Source organism: Pinus tabuliformis, chromosome 5_2, assembly GCF_031772625.1.
Source record: "Pinus tabuliformis cultivar Carrire ecotype Pingquan chromosome 5_2, CPIR1, whole genome shotgun sequence".
NCBI classification, from domain to species: domain Eukaryota; kingdom Viridiplantae; phylum Streptophyta; class Pinopsida; order Pinales; family Pinaceae; genus Pinus; species Pinus tabuliformis.
The window spans coordinates 401614850-401633402 of NC_142306.1; the positions used below are offsets into that span (position 1 = coordinate 401614850).

General features: G+C 36.1%; 1 pseudogene; it reads left to right on the plus strand.

Moving 5' to 3' along the window:
- The first annotated feature begins 12247 nt into the window (after nt 1-12247).
- LOC149159212 (polyadenylate-binding protein 2 pseudogene) lies at nt 12248-15640 on the plus strand (annotated as a pseudogene).
- Nucleotides 15641-18553: the final 2913 nt, after the last annotated feature.

The window sequence follows — 18553 nt, forward strand, 5'->3', positions numbered from 1 at the left end:
GAAGAAGAAGATCTAGCAGAAGGGTTTGTAAGGAAGCTCACAGAGCTCAAGAAGCTTACCAAGAATTGGGCACATCGAAAGCGCGTTCAGGATGATTTGATCCTCAAGGAGGCCGAAAGGGTCATATTTGAATTTGAAGACTCATCCAACGGGACCTTCATTACCCCCGTCAGCAAGGAGATTTATACCTCCCTTATTGCAAAACGTACCCAAATTCTGAAGGAAAGGGAAGAGAGTTGGCGCCTTAGAAGCCGAGCTATTTGGCTTACTGAAGGAGATGCAAACACTAAATTCTATCATAAGTTTGCAAATCGCCGTAAGGCCATAAATTCTATCTGGGAACTTAAGAACGAACAAGGGGTCACCGTCTCTACACAGCGGAATCTGGCTAGGCTGGCAACTGAACATTTCAAGACTATATATAAGGCCCCTGTAGAAGCAAATATCTTGGAGATTATGAGGGTAGCGGAACTTTTCCCCAGATACATTGAACCTGAAGATGCAGAGGAATTACAGAAGGAAGTTACTATGGAAGAACTGGAGGCAACCCTGAAATGGTTCAAAAAGGACAAGAGCCCTGGACCTGATGGATGGACCATTGAATTCTATTTGGCTTTCTTTGATCTTCTGGGCAATGATCTTCTGAGAATTGTCGAAGAAAGCAGAAGTACGGGACGTATCTCATCTGCCATTAAATCTACCTTCATTGCCCTAATTCCCAAATCAAACGCCCCTCAATCTTTTGATGACTTCCGTCCTATATCTCTTTGCAACTGCCTTTACAAGATCATCGCTAAGATCATTGCAAATCACCTCAAACCCATCTTGTCCCATCACATATCAGCTGAACAATTTGCCTTCCTGAATCACAGACAGATCCATGAGGCCATTGCTACTGCACAAGAGCTCATGCATACCATGCAGATTAAGAAACAAAAAGGTATGATCCTTATGGTTGATCTATCTAAGGCATTTGATAGAACTAACTGGCTTTACCTCCGTCTGCTCCTCACCCATCTGGGCTTCCCCTTCGCCTTCATCAAATGGATTATGAGCTGCATTACAAATGTATCCTACAGTGTACTGCTTAATGGTGAAGCTACCTCCTTCTTCACATCTGAGAGAGGCCTCCGACAGGGTTGTCCACTCTCCCCACTACTTTTTTTGCTCATCATGGAAGGCTTGAGTAAGGTTATCTCATCAGCACGTGATCGCCATCAGATTACTGGTATTAAGCTGGCGAATAACCTATATCTTACTCACTTATTATTTGTGGATGACATTCTTATTTTCCTGAACGGCAGTATTGGAGACTCATCTGTGCTTCATTCCTCATTCCTTCTCTTTCAACAAGCTACAGGAATGAATATCAATAACAGAAAATCCACCATCACTTCCTTTGGTTGCTCTGTCAATGAAAGTACTTATGCACTGCAGCGTTTCCCTTTTCAAAACCTGACCTTAGCGGATGGCATCAAATATCTTGGCTTCAGATTAAAACCAAATGGATACAAAATTGCAGATTGGTTATGGCTTATTGCTAAGGTAGAAAAGAGACTCCAGGTATGGTACCATAGATATCTATCAAGAACCGGACGACTGATACTTATAAAAGCAGTAATTGAAGCCACACCGGTATATTGGATGGCCCTCTCTTGGATCCCACGAGGCATTCTCAATCGTTTACAGCATCTTTGCAGTAGGTTTCTGTGGAAAGGCCATCAACCCGGCAGGATTTTTGCATGGGTCAAATGGGATACTATTGCTAAGCCTAAACGATGGGGGGGCTGGGGCATTAAAAGGCTCGATCTTTTCTCTAAGGCTCTGGCGGCTAAGCTTGGATGGCAACTTCTCACTTCTGAAGGACTCTGGACAAAAGTTGCTTATGAAAAATATATCAGACCTTTAACTGTGCTGGATTGGATCTGTAGACAACATGAATCGCTCCATAATATTTCCATCATATGGAAGGCAGTTATAGGCACTCTGCCCCTTATTAGAGAAGGTATAACCTGGCGTATCAGGGCGGGTGATGTGGTACGTATTGGTCGAGACCCCTGGGTAGGTTGCGGGAATTCTCATAGACTCCCTGAAGGTCTCATTGAACATCTAAATAACAGGGGTATCATATCTATTATGCACATTGGTGATCGCGCTAACTCCTCCTTTTTACAACAAGCTTGGCTCGATGCAAGAGCACTTGACATTCCTGCGCATTGGCATAATAATTGGGCTGAGTACACGGATGCACTCTTGCAAGCACATATCAGACTTATTGAAGGCACAGATGAGATCATCTGGGCATTTGCGAAACATGGTGCGTATACGCCAAAGCTCGGCTATATAAGACTTATGGAACCATATAAGCCTCTTGTCATCCACCCCGCTTGGAAGGTAACTTGGAAGCTGAAATCTCCTCCGCGAGCCCGTCTGCTTATGTGGAATGTTATTTTCGATAAGGTGCCCACTGGCACTAACCTCATGAAGCGCTCATTTCACGGCCCCTTTCGATGCCACCTTTGCCAACAGGAGGAAGAAAGCACCGCCCATCTTTTTTTGAATTGCAGCTCTGTACAACAACTATGGCAAGGAATCATATCCCATTTATCATTGCAGACTACTTGGCATGGAAGCAGCATTATGGAAGCCTGGGAGAATTGGCATCAAGAAAATTCTGGAAAAACCATCAACATCCCTCCCCTTGCATGCTGGGCGATTTGGATTGCCCGGAATCAAGCTATCTTTAACCTTCGTGCTCCGCAATGGCCTACCATTCTTCAGCACACCATAGCGGACTATAGCTTGATACCTGAGGACAATAACCCGCAGCCTGCCCGCATATTAAAACCTCTGGAAATTGATAAAGCAAAGCCATGGGCTTTCTTTGATGGGTCTGCACAAGAAGCGGGCTGTGGGGGAGGAGCCGTTTTACACATCTCAGATTCTCATATCTACAAAATTCAGATCCCCCTAGGCAGAGGAACTAATAATTTCTCTGAATTGTGCACTGCCAAACACCTCATTCATTATGCCATACAAAAACATTGTAGACACCTACAGCTGTTTGGAGATTCAAAAATTGTTTGTAATTGGCTGTCTGGTTCATCACTTTGTCATGCATTTACATTGAGGCACATACTAGAAGAGGCAAAGCGTCTGACTGCTTCCTTTGAATCTTTTGTTTGTCGTCACATCTACAGGGAACAGAATACCATTGCTGATCAACTCTCCAAAGAAGCAGCGCACAGGCAAGGAGACAATTGGCTGATAATGGAGGAAATTGAAGGGTCATATTATCAGCACTACCACCGACCCTTTGATGATCAGATGGAAAATGGGCACTGAAGCCCATCATCAGACATACTTTTTTGGCTTTTTTTGTTGACTATGACTATTGATCTACCCTATATAGTTTTTTGTACAGCACTTTACGTTGACAAACCTGTTTTTATATGGCTCTCTGCGTAGAGCAAGGACTCCTATATATATTTACTGACTGCATACAGTTACTTGACTGCTCCCTGCGAGGAGACAACAGCTTGTTTTTTTTGTACTATCAAAGCACTGCAGACTGACCGTTTTTTTGGGCTGATCTGCCAATACTCGAATGCTTTGGCATATACAAAATGTAATTTCTTAATCATAATAGAAATTACGACTTTTTCCCAGGGGAAGAATTCTAATTTTATTGGTTTTGTAAAGATATAATTTTTAAAATAATTTCTTTCTAGGAAATTTGATTTTCAATAGTTTGTGTTTGTTGTTGTATTTTTTTTAAGAATTCTTTTTGTAATGATATTATTTCTTAAAAAAAATATTTTCCTAGAAAATTTAATTTTCATTATATGTTTTTTTTAAACAGTGTGGTTCATTGTATTCAAGATCCATACATATCCATTAAAAACCCACCTAAGCCTAATTTTAGAGGTATTTCGTCTCAAATGGGTTACTTTTTTAGCTTCTGACACATTGCAGAAAAAAGTTATAGCGAAAATGCCACGATGACCTGTTTGGAGCAGCGAAACCCTAGAATCCAAAGCTTTGATACCAAATGTTATGAAATATCTAGAAGCATTGTTGTGTGCCATTTCTATTATCCAAACAAATTGGATAAACGAAACAAGGTATGAATGTAAGAAGGATGAAGAAGTGTGGCCACTCATTCAAAAGTTGCAAAACATCTCAGTTCAAACAATATTGCCAGAACTTGACGAGGAAGGAAAAATCATATTGGAGCCTGGAGCAGTCACAGAAACAAGAACCTTACATCTATGAAATCGATCAATTTCAAAGTATCTCATCAAGTGGAAGAACTTACCTGCCGAATATTCCACATGGGAGGACAAATATTTTATACAAAAGCATCAAGAACTACTCAAGCATTGAGGACAACACTTTTTGAAGGAGAGGGGCATGTTAGGTCCCTATACTACTAGTGTAACCCCTTATTGTTATTAGTATAACCCCCTTATTATATTGTTTTTCCCATGTAGTCCCCATATTGTTATTATTGCTCCCCATAGAAGCCCACTATTATTATTATTGTGCCCTTACATTATTATTGTTATGGCGGCTCTAATTATATTATGACCCCTTAGACTCCCATATCTAGAAAGGAGGTCTTGTCATTTGTATCATCCAGGAATTCTTCATTTGTGTAATGTAAAGGAGGTTTCCCCACGAAGAGGTTGAATCCTAAGACGTTGATTTATATTTTCTATCTTTTTGTGGGTTGGATTCATAACAGACACGTGGATTGTGAACATGTGGATCTCTTTCCAATCCCCTTACCAATTTGAGAATAGTTGGTTCTATTTAATGTTGAAAAACGAGATGAGAAGCATTCTTTCATTCATTTATTCTTTGATCATTGAATCATATCTTTATTTATCTATGTTTTACTATTTGTATCCACTCTTCTACCACTCATTTATATGTACCCCTTACATTAAATATATATATATATATACACACACACACACATAGATCATCTATTTTATTAATCTTGCTATTATATATATACCATCTCTTTGGCCTTGTTATCCTACTGACTTTTCTTATTCATTCTAATTACTGCACTCGTTTATGTTTTTTCATTTATCAGAAACATTATTATTATTATTATTATTATTATTATTATTATTATTATTATTATTATTACAAGGCATTACAAAAAGTACACCTTTTTTGAACTTGGTACTACAGAAGCAAAGTATATTGTAGCTTGTTGCACATTGTGAAGGAGTATGGATTCATAAGCTACAATGTGGCTTGTTCGACCAGATGCTTGAATCGACTATGTTGTTTTGTGATAGTCAAAGCTATGTGAAGCTCACAAACAATATAGTGTTTCATGCTACGATAAAACATATTAATATCAAGTACCAATTTATTTGTGATATGGTACATAAGGGAGTGGTGAGGCTCTAGTATGTCTCCATTAATGAGCAGATGGATGACATTCTCACAAAGCCTTTCTCTCAGGAAAAGTTTGTATATTTCAGAGACAAACATGGACTAGTGAATAACTCCTCTCTCAGTGAGAGGGAACATTGTTGTGACATCAATAGGGGTATGCCTCAAAATGTTGGTAATAACAGGAGCTTGACTCACACTATTTATCGGTGGATAACAAGGCTATGGCTCAGACTATTGGTTGCAATAGGAGCATGAATCTAGTTGTTGGTAAAATAGCATGAGAGATGAATATTCTTGAAAGAAATGTTATATGGGGCCTAGACACTTGTGGAGTGGTTACCTGTTCAATATCATGGCCTACAGAGAGGCCCTTGGATTTGGGACATGGGTTTTGTTAGTGTCAGTCTTTCCAGCCTTCCTCCAGTGATCAAATATGCTCTTACAAAGTGGTCTTAGAGTTTCCAAGTCAAATTTTGTCATTTCAAAGAGTTTTCAAACAAAATTTGGTCACTAGGCATTAGGTCTAGGGTTTGCTTTAACTCCTTCTAAAGTTGTCCAAATGTCGGTCCATGTCACCATTCATCTGAGACTATCATCATTCATAGGGTTTTCATTACCATCTCAGTGTCTAATGAGTCATTGTACACCTTGTTCATGCTTCATTTGTGCCTTGGCAAGGTCATTTCCCTCTCCTAGGGTTTTGAAAGCCAATTTCTCTTGGACGGTCAAATCATCGGCAAAACTTGTATCCTGATGTTCATACACCTTCCCCTGTCCTTAAAGTACCTTACCAAATGCTTCCCATCCCTTAGATCCCCCAAATTCCTCATTTTGGCACAAACCCTAGTTTCTAGCTACAACCTGGCAATTTTCTAGGTTGGGCCTGTGTTTTTCCCTTTTGGACCCCTTCCCCTCGCTCAATCTCTGAGATTCCACTTTTCCCTGCTTCCTAACATCCCTCCAAACTCCCAAAAATTTCCCCAAGAATTTAGAAGCCCCCTATCCCCTTCGTTTCGCTCCATTTCGACAAAATTCCTTGTTTCACACATCGGGACAAGTCGCACTCAAATGATGTTCCAGAGAAATAAAAGATGAATTTTGAAAAAATGAGAGAGGGTTTTGTCCACAACATGCCAAATAAGAAAAACCTCCTTCACTTTTTTCACAGGTGTCATGGTTTGAGAGAAATGTCAAGAATACTGTTGCCTCAGGAGAATCAAAGACACCTCAGAAGTGACCTTGGGAAAATAAAGTTTTCTCCTAGATTGGTTGGGAAAATGATTTTCTTGATGGGTAAAATGATAACTAGACACAAAGATATTTCCAATTAGATATCATGAGCTAAATTTGGGGTTGAGGAAGGCATTAAAAGGTTGACTGCAACAGCACTCTTCCTTGAGGCAGCCTCATTTGGAACTTTTTGACTAGTCTTGGGATATTTATATTTTGATAGAGAAAATGAACTCCAAATTGAAAAATTCTGGCTCGGTTGGAAAGTAGACTCAAAGACCTTTCCAACGAGCTATCTTGCACCTGATTCTGACACCAGGAAGGCCTCCAAAAGCCTCCTGCAAAAGCGAGACCCGTTGAGCCTGGCGCGCAACCCGTTGAGGGCGCGCGACCCGCCAGGGCACCTCCAGCAGTGTAAAAATCACACATGCGCGACCCGTTGAGGGCGCGCGACCCGTCAGGGCACCTCCAGCAGTGTAAAAATCACACATGCGCGACCCGTTGAGGGCACGCGACCCGTTGGGCAGTGCGCGCGACCCATCAGTGTTTCCTCCACATAAAATTACCAGCAAGCTGCCAAGGAACCACAAATTGCCAAATTTTGCAAGGTAGGCCCTCCATCATAAAAAATTATTGCTTGCTACAGTTCAAGAAGGTCATGATTGTATTTGTAAAAGTCTCCATTTGCAACTGAAAGTCTCCATTGTGCTTTTGGTTTGAAGTTGTCAAGTTGCTAGGGTTTTATATGCTGTTTTGAGGTATCCCATTGTTCTCATTTTTCTTCCATCTCCCATTTCATATTCCTTATCATTCTATGTAAATTTCCCTTCCAAACATGTGAAAATCCCTAAACCCTACCCCTTTTCCCTAAAAAATGAAGAATCAAGCCCTAACCCTACCTCTCATTATACCCATGTAAACAATGTATATAATTATGCATATGCAATGATTGTTGCAATGTTTTTTCCCTTGAATCCCTGTTTTATATATTTATTCCCATTTTCCCTTTAAAAGTGTCCCTCCCCTAACATTTCCCTCGTGCTCCTTGTCCCCTTAAAACAGCATTTTAATCAGCAGTTTTCAAAGCAGAAACAGCAGTACATTTCAGCCACTTTGCTCTTGAAACCATGTCAGAAACCGAAACCGACTATGAGAAAAGTGATGACTGTGAGTTAACACCAGAAGTTGAGCCTGCTCTGGAACATGAAAAACCACTATTGGGCCCGAATGCATGTGTGCAAGGCAAAGATGAAAATGTTCCAAAGGCGGTTGGCCAAGGCACAAAAAGGGAGAAAGAGGCCCGATCCCCTCCATATCCTGGCCGAGGCTTCACTGAAGGACCAAGGCACTAAATAGCCCAGCCACAGCACAAATCCCAAGAAATTTTGAACATTTTGGGTCAATTTTGATTTTTCAGGCAATTTACAGGTTTTGTCCACTTACGGGTCTCACCCCCCGTGCAACCCTTCATCCTGGCAACTCCATTTTGAAAAAACTCAGCATTTATAGATTTTTCATGAGAAGTTACATATGCTCATCAATGGACTTCAGATTTTATGAAGTTTTGGGCCTCGAGAAAGTCAAAAAAGGAGCAAAAAATGACTTTCTGCCACATTTTTGAGACACAGAAAGCAGTCTTGGGAGATTGCAATTTTGGAGGGGCAAATGACCACCAAATTTAGAAATTCCAGTTGGGTTGGAAAGTAGACTCACAGACCTTTCAAACAAGCCTACTCTTGCTCAATTTGGACACCTGGAAGTGCCCCAAAAGTGGTCCCAAAGGCGCGCGACTTGTCAGGCAGAGGCACGCAACCCATCAGGCAAATTTCTCCAAATTTCAGTGTACAGCTCAGAAAAACGCAGTTTGACCCTGTTTGACTTTTTGGGGTGGATTATTATCCTCTTTGATGTAATTAATGTACTTTTATGACACTTTTACACTTATGTACCTCTTCTAGAAGATTCATTCATGAGATAGGTGAAAATTAAATGAATGAATTAGTTTCCTAGCTTACAGAGGCAAGTTGTTTTGACTGCCTAGATTTTAGTGCTCAGTTTAGAATTAGTTGAAACAGCTCCTAGAAGGATGAGCTCGACCCCTAGAGGCAAGGGAAGAGGTTGGCTTGCCTATATTATGATTTTTCTTAGTCATTTTCAGGGGTTGGAAGGTTGGACTCTTGAGGGAGAAGTTATCATTGTATTATTCATTGTATCTCTGCAATTTTTGGCTAAGGAAGACCAGGGTTTTGCAGTATTTTTTGGGATCCTTGTGGTTACATGTATTGATGGTGTGTTTCTCTATGTACCTGTAAGTGTGTTATGTGAATCATTTCCTTTCTTTTCCTTCTGCACATTAAGCAAACGAAGTGTTAAAGTAAGAATTCATGACTGTCATGCTCTGCTTTTAAGTTTGTTTAATTTCAATGTTTTCTATTGTTTAAGGAGAATTAAAAGTTATTGTTTTCTCTCCTTAGCTCCTCACCTGTCATTCCTGACCATCCACCTCAATCAAATGCATCAATATTGTCTCCTACCTCGCCCCAAAGAACCCCCTGCAGAAACTGTGTCCAATCCCCGCACCCAAAATTTCCATCCCCTCAATTTGCCACCAAAAACCCTAAAAACCCCAAATCAACCTTTTTGATCAGTTTACTAGCCTAAAATCAGTGTTACCCTATTGGTCATGTCATCCATTGAAGATTTCACCGAGATAGACCGGAGAGAGCCCTCTCCAGCCCCGTAGGGCTAGCTACGAGGCTAAGTGGTTTGATGTTGCCTTGAGGTTTACCTTTCTCAGCCTGAGGTGAAATTTCAAGCTCTAACAGGTTTCACTACCGTTTGACCGTGGGAAATGACCACCCTGAACTAGTTAGAGTACCAAGAGGTGAGACACCCACCAGATCATGGTGACTATTTGAATAAGTACAATCGTTTACAAGGGCTAACCAAAGTTGTGGTACACATTTATGATGATGCTCATGTAGGTCAAGGGTATTGACTTAGATAAAGGTGTTATCGATGAGATTTACCTTTGTTTTAGAAAGATCATGTACATAGAAAACATTTGGATAATCATTATGAATACCTACCAAGTTAAGAGGGAGTGTTGAAGAATGAAATTATAGTCAATATTCATAATCCTTGATGTATTTATAATATTATGTACAAACACGAAATAAAATGATATTTTAAAACAAAAGAAGGAAAATTAAAAGAAAGGAAATCAACGAGAAAACTTAAAATTAAGATCTTTGATAGTCCATACTATGGTAAATAACATATTTACTATCAATTATTACTCGTAATAATTTAAGCAAGTATTTTCATAAAATATGTAATAGGAACAAAAAGTAAATAAATGTACTTACGAAGAGTCACTCGCCGCCATTATTTACGTGATCTTCAACACTTTAACAAATATGAGAGTGTGAAAACTTACTAGAATCTAATTTACAAAGATATATGATTTTATTTAAGAAACATGTCTCTTGTATATATTGGGTATTAAATACACTCGAACCTTTTCATTTTACAAAAGGACTTATCACACACATATCTCTATCTCTCACACATTGTGATAAATACATTTTAATTTCATGGTTATTAGTTGAATTTCTGAAGTGTGATTGTTTGATGAAGATAAAAGAAATATAATATATATTCACAAGTAATTACCACGATTCATAAATAAAGTAGTTGTATCAATCGCACTGAAAGATGAACAAGAGATCAAACTGAGCAAAACAAATTGCCAAAATATTTTGCAAAAATAATTACAAATTGCATGGATTTCGAAGATCATTGTGAGTGATAGGGATACCAAATTTAAAGGAAACTTTTCTAAAGCTTTTTTCAAACAAATGAGGACATCCCTCAACATGAGGTTAGCATACCACCCCAAACATGTGACCAATATGAAATTGTCGATAGATGTTTGGAAGCATATCTCTGTCATTTTGTAAGAGATTAACAAAAAAATGGTTTGAATAGTTACATCTAACACCATGGTGGTAGAATTCCACTTATCACGTTTCAATAAAACTAATGTCATTTCAATCTCTCTATGATTATACACCCCCTAAATGGAAAGAGTTAACCATAAATAATATAAAAATTCCAACAATAAAGAATCAATTTGAGGATAACTAAAAGGTTGCTCGAACACTAAAGGAAAACTTAAATATTGCAAGAAACCGCATGAAGTAGCAAGATGACCAATGTAGTTTAGAAATAAAATTTAAGTAGATTGGGTGTATGTGAAGTTTCAAACCTTACAAACAATTATCGTTAAAAATATATGGGAAAAACAAGTTAGGCCCCGAGTTCTATGGTCCATATCAATTTGTGAAGAAACTCACTCAAGTTGTGAAGAAAATTGATTATGTTCTTAAGTAATTAAAAAATACATCAACAAGTCGAAGGGCCTAATGGAAGGTGTTTCTCGGGAGACAGAGGATTTTTGTTAACATCTCTCATTACCTATGCTTTGAGCATAAAATATTTCTTTCGAAAGCAATGTAATCTTTTATATATATATATATATATATATAATAATATAACTTTAATTATATATTAATTATGTAGAGAGGCACCACTAAACATAATGACCTTTGGTGAAAAGGCGCTTAAGACTATTTATGCTAGAGCTTTCATCGTAAAAGAATATTGATCTATAAATTATTATTCAATTTGTATAAACACATTTAATTTTATTAATTTTGATTTAACATGATAATCGTTAATTAACTAGATTTCAATAAAAATATATAAATCTGAAATAAATTTTAACCATTATTATTAATAAAAAGTAAAACTAAAGTAATGTTAGCAAAATTGGAGAAAAAAACCAAAATTTTAATTTTAATTAATAAAATTATTAATAAATAACAATAAAATCACTAACATTACATTACACTTTTTATTAAATATATATTTTATCTCTTAAATAACGTATTTATTTAATTAATTTAATTATTCTCTTAATGTGTTATTCAATTAATATAATTATACTCTTTAATCACTAATATATTTATTTCTTATTAATATATTTATTTAATTACTCGATCATTCACGGTTATGAAAAAACTAAGAAACGTCACACAATGTTTCACGGCAATTAAGAAATGTAAAACCATGTTTCTCTTCCATTCAATGTTGTGAAAAATACGGCGCCGACCCATGAAGAGAAAACCTAAAACATATTTATAGAAGAATTGGTGCGGCACTCTCACCATTATACCTTTCCATATTGAATCGAAGTGGAATGTTCAGCGTTGAAATCTATTTTCAGCATGGAAAATCGATATAATCTTCGCCTGTTGTACAGAAAGAACACCGTGTTGCACAACATCAACAAGGAATTGCTAATGGCAACAACAATCGATTACTGCCGAAATCTCTGTATGTGGGGGATTTGGAGCCTAATGTGACCGAGGCCCAGATATATGATCTCTTTGGGCGGATTGCCCCGGTGCTCACTGTTCACATATGCAGAGATGCCACTACCAACACTTCTCTGGCATACGCTTAGGTCAATTATAGGTTCGCTGAAAATGCTAGTGAGGCTTTACGTTTATTGAATTCTGCGCATATTCGGGTAATGTACTCACCCCATGACCCCAGCATCCGTAACTTTGTAGGCGAAGATGCTTTCTATCGTACTTTCGCTATGTGTGGGCCCATTCTCTCTTCTAATATTGCAACAGATGCATCAGGGCAATCCAAAGGATATGGATTTGTGATTTATGAACGTGAAGAGGGAGTGAAAAATGCAATAAAATATTTGAATGGTCAGTTTATCGATGGGGAACGGGTTTATGTTGCTCCATTCATGAAAAAGGAGCGGCGAGAACGAGAAAATGGAAACACCAAGTTCACTGATGTTTTTGTTAAGAATTTATCAGAGTCAATGAATGATGAGGATTTGAGATATTACTTGAGTGTGTACGGACCAATTACAAGTGCCAAAGTGATTAGCGATGCTGCAGGTAATTCAAAGTGTTTTGGATTTGTTAATTTTGAGAATGGAGATGATGCCGCAAGCTGCGTTGAGAATTTAAATGGGAAAACAATTGATGGTAAGGAATGGTATGTTGGAAGGGCATTGAAGAAATCTGAATTGAGGAGGCAATATGGATTAAATCTTTATTTAAAATATTTGGATGACAGTATTGATGACAACAAGTTGAAAGAACTATTCTCTATTTATGGCACAATCACTTCATGCAAAGTAATGAGAGACTTTCATGGATACAGTAAAGGTTCAGGGTTTGTGGCATTTTCATCTCCTTTACAAGCATCGCAAGCTAAGGTAGAAATGAATGGAAAACTTGTTGCTGGAAAATTTCTTTATGTTGATTTCGCTGAGCCAAAGGAGGAGAGAAGTGAAAAGTTACAGAGTCATTTATTCAAGTCTCACGATCCAATTGGTAGGGAACCTACTATTACTACCACTTTCTCCATGTATAAGCGTCATCAGACGAAACCATCCAATTAGTATGGCACTAGATTTTATTCTTGCATCATAGTTATATTTTACTCATTTATTTAATTATCTTTCTTTCCTCTTTCTAGGTGAGTTAGTTATCTTTCATGTAAAAGGAGGTGGGGAAGATAATAACCACTACTCACTACCACACTAGCTGTAACTTGTAAGCACTTCAATCTTTAATAGTTTCTATTTGGAAAAGGAATGAATACTTAATTATTTAATTAGATTTAAATGATGATTACTAAATTGGTTTAGTTACATGTTTACATCATATGATAAGTTAATTGTGCATTGGTATGACACAATTGATCATATTAGTTTATATGATTTAGATAATTTGAAATTAGTTGAAGGGCACCCAATGAAGCTATAACATTATTTCTAAGTGGCCATTAACTTCTTAGCAAAGGGCAACAAGAATGATAATAGGGTTTCCACAACTGTATCATTTTCCAACCAAGAAAGCTAAATACTTTCAAGGCATGTGCTAGATAACAGTTGTGGGAATTAGGGATGATTAGAGATACTTCCACAATGAATAATATTTAAAAAATATGAAATGTGATAATATGAATAGACTTTCTAAAAATATAATTTCTATTAATAAAAGCCATGTAACTATTTAAATTTTGACTTTTTCTAATGATGACATGTTTTGTGTGATGCAAAATGTAATATATATGTTTCCAATACCATTAGATTTTATCACTTAATTAATTTTAATTTTATATTTTTTTATTAATTAAAATCAATACATTTTTTAAATTACAAGGCCTCTTATTTTTTATGCTACATGTTCCATTTCATGACTTAGATATTCTTATCCATTACCAAGATAATCCCCCATAGATTTTGTGAGAAGAAACCAAATTGTAGCTAACGAATAAGATCAAAGCCATAAAGAAATGCCCTCAAGGCTTATTCACATAATAGGTGTTCATGATTCTCCCTAATAGTTCCTCTTGTCTCAATTTATCTCATGCATTTTTACATACCAAGTAGTTTCACTATTCTCTTGTATATTATATGACACATAGAGCTATACAGTGGCATCTTTTTGTTACTTTCATTAGTTTGATCACTTTGCTTCCCTATTAAGGGGCCATTGGAACTAGTGGCATGATTGTCACATTGAATAATGAGGAAAAGCTTGTATTAGAATACCTCAACAAGTGGAAGAGCCTAATGGAAGAAGATGCTTCTTGAGAGAGAGAAGATTTATATTAACAACATCTCTCATTGCCTATGCTTTGAGCATAAAATATTTCTTTTGAGGAAAAGGTAATCTTATGTATAAAAACTAAAATAATTTTAATTATGGTTTGAGCCTAAAATATTTCTTTTTAAGGAAAAATTGATATTATGTATAAAACTAAAATAAATTTAATTGTATATTAACTATATAGAAAGGCTCTAATAGAAGTGAAAAAGCACTTAAGGCTATATTTAAACATGAGCTTTCATGGTAAAACAAACTTCATCCATCAGTTATTATTGAATTTGTATAAATATATTTCTATTTATTAAGTTTTCTTTAATAAAATAATGATTAATTAATAAAGTTTCAAAAATATATATATAAAAAGTGAAAAAAATTAGAAAAAATATTATTAAATAAAAAATAAACAATTTAAAAAAAAAATTAATTTAAATTTAAAGAATAAATCACTAGACGTTACCATATATCCTTCATGGTACATCCTTCATTTTATATATATCTTGTCTATTAAATAACATATTTATTTAATTAATATATTTATAGTCTTTAATGTTTAATATATTCAATAATATATTTATTTAATTAGTCAAGTATTCACGGGTATGAAGAAACTAATAAACCTGAAACCATGATTCTCCCAGTCTGTTTTGAATTGTCAGGATTGATTTTGCTATTCAATCTTATGAAAATTAGGATGCCCACCAATGAAGAGAAAACCTAACAAACCTTGCACCTATTTCGAAAATCCGATCCGCCACATATTTATCCCTCTCCACATGCCTAGTGAAGAAAGACATTCAGGAAAGTCGATGTGATCTTCTCCTTCGGTAGAGAAATAAGCGGTTTTCACTCTCCATCCGCGGATTTTTGACCTACACCAGCCGTGGATGGATTTCTGTTTTTATTTAGGTTTAACTGGTATTTCGGTTGAATTGGGTTTGGACTTTTATTTCGATTGAGTTGGCATTTGGGAAGTTGTGCTTTCTGCTTTTCGAAGTATCAGAGAGCAAAGAGCAATGGCAAAGATCTAAATCCAACCAGCAGAACACCGTGTTTCGCAGCAACACCTAGCAATTGATAATGGCAACAACAACCAATTACTACCTAAATCTATGTATGTGGGGGATTTGGAGCCCAATGTTACCGCGGACCAGATGTATGATCTCTTTGGGCGGATTGGCCCGGTGCTCACTGTTCACATCTGCGGAGATGCCATTACCAACACTCCTCTGGATACGCCTACGTCCATTACAGCTCGGCTGAAAATGCTAGCGAGGCTTTAAGTTTCTCTAATTCTACACCCCTTAATGGAAACCCTATTCGGATAATGTACTCACCCCATGACCCGAGCATCAGCAACTTTGTATTATCTAAAATATTTGTTAAGAATCTTGATGAGCAACTTTGTATTAGCTAAAATATTCGTTAAGAATCTTGATAAAACAGTAGATGCAATAAAATATTTGAATGGTCAGTTTATCAATGGGGAACGGGTTTATGTTGGTCTGTTCATTAAAAAGGAGCAGCCAGAACGATAAAATAGAAATGCCAAAGTTTAATAATGTTTTTGTTAAGAATTTATCAGTCTCAGTGGGGAACGAGTTTATGTTGGTCCATTCATGAAAAAGGAGCAGCCAGAACGATAAAATGGAAATGTCAAAGTTTAATAATGTTTTTGTTAAGAATTTATCAGACTCAATGAATGATGAGGAATGATGAGGATTTGAGATATTAGTTTGGTGTGTACAGGAAATTCAAAAGTGTTTTGTATTTTCTAATTTTGAGAATGTAGATGATGCAGCAAATTCCTTCCAGAATTTAAATGAAAGAAAATTTAAGGCAAGTAATGGTATGTTGTAAATATGGAACAAATCTTTATTTAAAGTATTGGATGATAATATTGATGATAACAAGTTGAGAGAGTTGTTCTCTATTTATGGCACAATTGCTTCATCCAAGGTAATGGAGGACTTTAATGGACACAATGAATGTTCAGGATTTATGGCATTCTCATCTCCTTTTCAAGCATGCCTAGCTATGATAGAAATGAATGGAAAAGTTGTTGCTGGAAAACCTATTTATGTTGCTTGGGCTAAGCTAAAAGATGTGAGAACATAAATGCTATAATCTCATCACCTAAGTTACTTAATCCAATTGGGAGTGCAACATAATCCATCATTTTCTTATAGCTATAGCTTACACATCTTGCCTGTGAGTGGTTTCTAATTTAGCTATCCTCTTTTATAACCATCCAGTAATATGTGTTTGTGTGTCTGTTTAGATATTTTTTTTTAATCAAAAAAATATTAGTATTATTGGATATTTATAGTTTTTGTAATGGTATTATTTCTAAAAAGTTTCTCTCTAGCAAATTTAATTTTATATATATATGAATTCTAATTTTATTGGTTTTGTAAAGATATAATTTTTAAAATAATTTCTTTCTAGGAAATTTAATTTTCAATATTTTGTTTTTGTTGTTGTATTTTTTTTAAGAACTCTTTTTGTAATGATATTATTTCTTAAAAAGAATATTTTCCTAGCAAATTTAATTTTCATTATATGTTTTTTTTAAATAGTGTGGTTCATTGTATTCAAGATCCATACATATCCATTAAAAACCCACCTAAGCCTAATTTTAGAGGTATTTCGTCTCAAATGGGTTAATTTTTTAGATTCTGACACATTGCAGAAAAATGTTATAGCGAAAATGCCACGATGACCTGTTTGGAGCAGCGAAACCCTAGAATCCAAAGCTTTGATACCAAATGTTATGAAATATCTAGAAGCATTGTTGTGTGCCATTTCTATTATCCAACCAAATTGGATAAACGAAACAAGGTATGAATGTAAGAAGGATGAAGAAGTGTGGCCACTCATTCAAAAGTTGCAAAACATCTCAGTTCAAACAATATTGCCAGAACTTGACGAGGAAGGAAAAATCATATTGGAGCCTGGAGCAGTCACAGAAACAAGGAGCTTACATCTATGAAATCGATCAATTTCAAAGTATCTCATCAAGTGGAAGAACTTACCTGCTGAATATTCTACATGGGAGGACAAATATTTTATACAAAAGCATCAAGAACTACTCAAGCATTGAGGACAACACATTTTGAAGGAGAGGGGCATGTTAGGTCCCTATACTACTAGTGTAACCCCTTATTGTTATTAGTATAACCCCCTTATTATATTGTTTTTCCCATGTAGTCCCCATATTGTTATTATTGCTCCCCATAGAAGCCCACTATTATTATTATTGTGCCCTTACATTATTATTGTTATGTCGGCTCTAATTATATTATGACCCCTTAGACTCCTATATCTAGAAAGGAGGTCTTGTCATTTGTATCATCCAGGAATTCTTCATTTGTGTAATGTAAAGGAGGTTCCCCCACGAAGAGGCTGAATCCTAAGACGTTGATTTATATTTTCTATCTTTTTGTGAGTTGGATTCATAACAGACACATGGATTGTGAACATGTGGATCTCTTTCCAATCCCCTTACAAATTTTAGAATAGTTGGTTCTATTTAACGTTGAAAAATGAGATGAGAAGCATTCTTTCATTCATTTATTCTTTGATCATTATATCATATCTTTATTTATCTATGTTTTACTATTTGTATCCACTCTTCTACCACTCATTTATATGTACCCCTTACATTAAATATATATAGACACACACACACACACATAGATCATCTATTTTATTAATCTTGCTATTATATATATACCATCTCTTTGGCCTTGTTATCCTACTGACTTTTCTTATTCATTCTAATTACTGCACTCGTTTATGTTTTTTCATTTATCAGAAACATTATTATTATTATTATTATTATTATTATTATTATTATTATTACAAGGCATTACAAAAAGTACACCTTTTTTGGACTTGGTACTACAGAAGCAAAGTATATTGTAGCGTGTTGCACATTGTGAAGGAGTATGGATTCATAAGCTACATTGTGGCTTGTTCGACCAGATGCTTGAATCAACTATGTTGTTTTGTGATAGTCAAAGCTATGTGAAGCTCACAAACAATATAGTGTTTCATGCTATGATAAAACATATTAATATCAAGTACCAATTTATTCGTGATATGGTACATAAGGGAGTGGTGAGGCTCTAGTATGTCTCCATTAATGAGCAGATGGATGACATTCTCACAAAGCCTTTCTCTCAGGAAAAGTT